The sequence below is a fragment of the Otolemur garnettii genome, unplaced genomic scaffold (assembly GCF_000181295.1).
Source record: "Otolemur garnettii isolate 467f Iridium unplaced genomic scaffold, OtoGar3 scaffold00016, whole genome shotgun sequence".
NCBI lineage: Eukaryota > Metazoa > Chordata > Mammalia > Primates > Galagidae > Otolemur > Otolemur garnettii.
The window spans coordinates 1504676-1508436 of record NW_003852411.1 but is presented as its reverse complement, the minus strand read 5'-3'; the positions used below and the strand labels follow the sequence as shown (position 1 = coordinate 1508436).

The following is a 3761-nucleotide window of genomic DNA, read 5'->3' as shown; positions in this document are numbered from 1 at the left end:
GCAAAAAAGTTTTTATTTCTTATAAAAGAGCTACTTTATATGCAAATCTGGAAATATATATTAAGTGCCAAGTCCAAATTCTAAAACTCAACTTAATACACAACACAAACTTTGGGTTGACAGAAAAATGTGTAGATATTAAATTTAGAGTATATTGTCTTGATATAATCTGTCCTTTAAAAGTCTATCCACAGGTTCAATTTCTGAGGTTTCTAACTTCATTTGCAATTTTCTTTAAAAATTTTTGGCCCTCGTTTGAAAATATTTCAAATGGCATATAAAACCAGCACATTGTATCCCACGATTGCATTAATATACACAGCTATGATTTAATTAAAAAAATTCTGGCCCTCAAGTTAACTAAAGATTTATCTGGGCTCGTAGAGGTAGGTAATCTGCTGTTTTTGACAGAGTGCTCTGTAGTTTCTTTCACTTTAGACCTCTCCACTGGCTTAATGCCTCTGTTTTGTATTTTCCATTGGACACCACTAAGTGGTTTCTGGATGTTTTCACACTTTTCCTCCAAAGCACAGAATCTCTCTGTCCAGAGATTTATTAATTGGCCAAGTTCCTGTGTATGGGTTTGCTTTATTGTCTTTATTCAGTTAAGATTCCACGTTCATTGTTTCTGTGATTCAACCAAGGAAGAAATTGTATTTTCTTGTAGTTCATGTAGATTATTACAAAGTATAGTGAGGAAACCATCCAATTCCTTTTTCTGATCTTCTAGCTTATCAGCCACCGTCAATGAGGTCTTAAAAATATGCTTTAGCTGACTATTGATTTTCAATATAGACACCACAGTGGAGGATAAAATCATTTCCAGTGAACTTAGAAGGTCAGTCTTAAGTACATTAATCAATTCTTGTTGCAATTTTACTTTCTGCTGTTAATGATTGTTCTTTTGATATCATATTCAGAATCTAAGAAACATGACTAGACACATTTTCTGGAATACATCTGAGAGATCCAAGTGCTACTGTAGTAATGCCTAATGCAGAGACACTGGAAGACGGTAGATTACCAAACAAGATCTTGTGAACTTCTAGCATGGCCTTTTGTTTTGAGCTGCCATCCTTAATTCTTCCATATTACTAAACAGACTACTGAAGTTTTTGCCAAAAACATCCTGAGCTTTTGCATTGTGTTGATCAAATGCCGCCTTCCGATCCAGTTTGGAATGGAGACCAGACACATCTTTTGTAGTTTCTTTGACTGTGCTAATTCTCTTCGGTACTTTCCAAAACTGATGGGATGTATTCTTTAACAAGTTGTAATTTAGTTTCTTGCAAATGGTTTTTTTTTTTTTTTTGAGTGCTTTCAAGTTCCTGTGTCTTACTTTGCAGGTCATATTTACACTGGTCAAGTTCATTTTTATTAGTTATAAACAACTCTGTAACCCTACTTAGTTCCTCCTCAGTGGCACCAATCTTTTTAATCCACAATTAGTTGTTCTTGAACAGTTAATTTTCCATTCATGGCTCTAAAATTTTCTTTGGAAATGTACACTCCTTTTTTTCTCTCAGGCTGTAGAAGATCTCTCTTCAGGCACTCTTTTTCTTTCGTATATTCCTTAATGAGAGCTTTTTTGATGAGTTTCTGATTAACTTCAGGCTTATTCATTATGTTCTTTGCTCTGTGAGCATATTCTAAGGTATTCAGAATTTCCTCAAGATTAAGAAAGGTAAGAGAAATTGTTGCAATTATAGTTGTTGTGCAGCCCCCAAGAAAATCCTGGAGGATTCTAGTTAGTTTAGATTCTTGGTAAGGAGCATGAGGTGTTCTTTCTACATGTGCAGTAATAACCCTTTCCCAAAGTCAACAGGGATTGATTGATTTGATATTTCCAGCTTCTCCAACTTTCTTATCAATAGCTCCAGAATGGCCAATGTTTTTACTTCCTGCAAGATCAACCAATTTTCCAACTTTCAAATTTTTAACAAGCTCTTCGTCAATTGTAGTTTCTTTCGTACATATCATAACAGAGAAAACTGAGATGGACTAGAATATACATTCATCAATGTGGCTGCAGTTGTCCTTTTTGCTGCCCCCTTCTCCAACGTTTGATAGACTTCGTATTTGTTGGGTTATGTAATTTCTTGTAAACCTTTGATTATCACTCCCCTCTTGTTTTGGGCATCATCAAACATCTTCAACCTCTCAGAAACATCAGAAGATGGCTTAAGAAGATCAAAAAGTTCTTCATTATAGACTTCCAACAGAGACACTGTGACTGAAATTCAGTTCCATTATGTGTTGAGAGCTGACCTCCTGGGAGGCAAGGCTGCTCAGTTTGAGGAAATGTACTTGAGTCAAGGACCAAGTGCAAATCTGGCCTCAGTGGTTTTCCTGTTATGGCTGGTTCCTGAACCAAATCAGATTGGTAACCTTTCAATGAGAGATGAGTGACCTTTGAAAATCCACCTTTCCTAGGAATCCTTGTCCTCTATGAAAATATCCATTTTGACTTGAATTGATTCTCTTGTGCCCAAGCAGCTATCAGTGGAGAGCTGGCAGAAGGCTTTGTTGTGGAAAGCTACTTTATTATCTTTTTATTTTTAAATCACTTTATATTTTATTGATTTTTAATTTTTTAATTTTTTTTATTAAATCATAGCTGTGTACATTAATACTATCATGGGGGTACAGAGTGCTGTTTCTATATACAACTTGAAATACTGTCATCCAAGTGGTTAACATAGCCTTCATATCATTTTCTTAGTTATTGTGTTAAGACATTCATATTCTACATTTAGAGAGATTGACATGTATCCTTATAGGATGAACCATAGGTGTGATCCCACCAATCACCCTCTACCCATCCTCCCCCTGCCCCTCCCCTCCCTCTCCCCTTCCCCATATTCTTGGGCTAAAGTTGGGTTATGGTTTTCCTATGAAAGCTATAAATTAGTTTTCATAGTAGGGGTGAGACCATTGGATACTTTTTCTTCCATTCTTGAGATACTTTGCTAAGAAGAACATTTTCCAGCTCCATCCACGTAAACATGAAAAAGGTAAAGTCTCCATCTTTATGGCTGCATAGTATTCCATGGTGTACATATACCACAATTTATTGATCCATTTGTGGGTTGATGGACACTTGGGCTTCTTCTGTGACCTAGCGATTATGAATTGGGCTGCAATGATTATTCTGATACAAATATCTATATTGTAGTGTTATTTTTGGTCTTTTGAAAATATACCTATTAAAGGATCAAATGACAGGTCTATTTTTAGTTCTGTGTTCTCAGTGGCTAGTCAGTCCGGAGAGGGGGCCCACCACAACACGTAGCCCCAGCAGCCATGGTGTGGGGAAGGCAGGGATCAAGCAATTCTTTGGTTGCAGGGCCAGGACAGCGCCTTGGTCCCACAGGGGTCGGGGGGATGCTGCCTCCTGGGCCTCCTTTCACTGTCTCTGCAGGCATGGGGGAAACGGTGGAGTGAAAATTCAAAATGGCAGTGAAAAGTTAGTTTGATTCCTCCCCCCCCACCCCCGGCCTGGCGAGAGGGTGTTCGGAGTCTCAGTAGGGTCCCTCTAGGGAAGTAGACCCCACTTCCTGTATCTCTCACATGTGGGTTGAGATAATAGGTCCTCAGTTCACCTCTCACCTGTAGGAAACTTTAAGGAGCAGAGGAAGAGAAAACAAAGAGAAAAACACAAGTTTCTTGGGAGGGGACGGACACTTTTCCTTTGGGATGTATTATGTACCTATAGATTGCTTTCTAGGAGTAACAACTTGCCTCAGCAGAGGTGTCCTGCA

The 3761-nt window shown here is 38.1% G+C and overlaps 1 pseudogene; it reads right to left on the bottom strand.

The window, feature by feature from the left end:
* Nucleotides 1–322: 322 nt before the first annotated feature.
* LOC100954584 overlaps nt 323–3761 on the bottom strand; it is a 28035-nt pseudogene continuing 24596 nt past the window's right edge.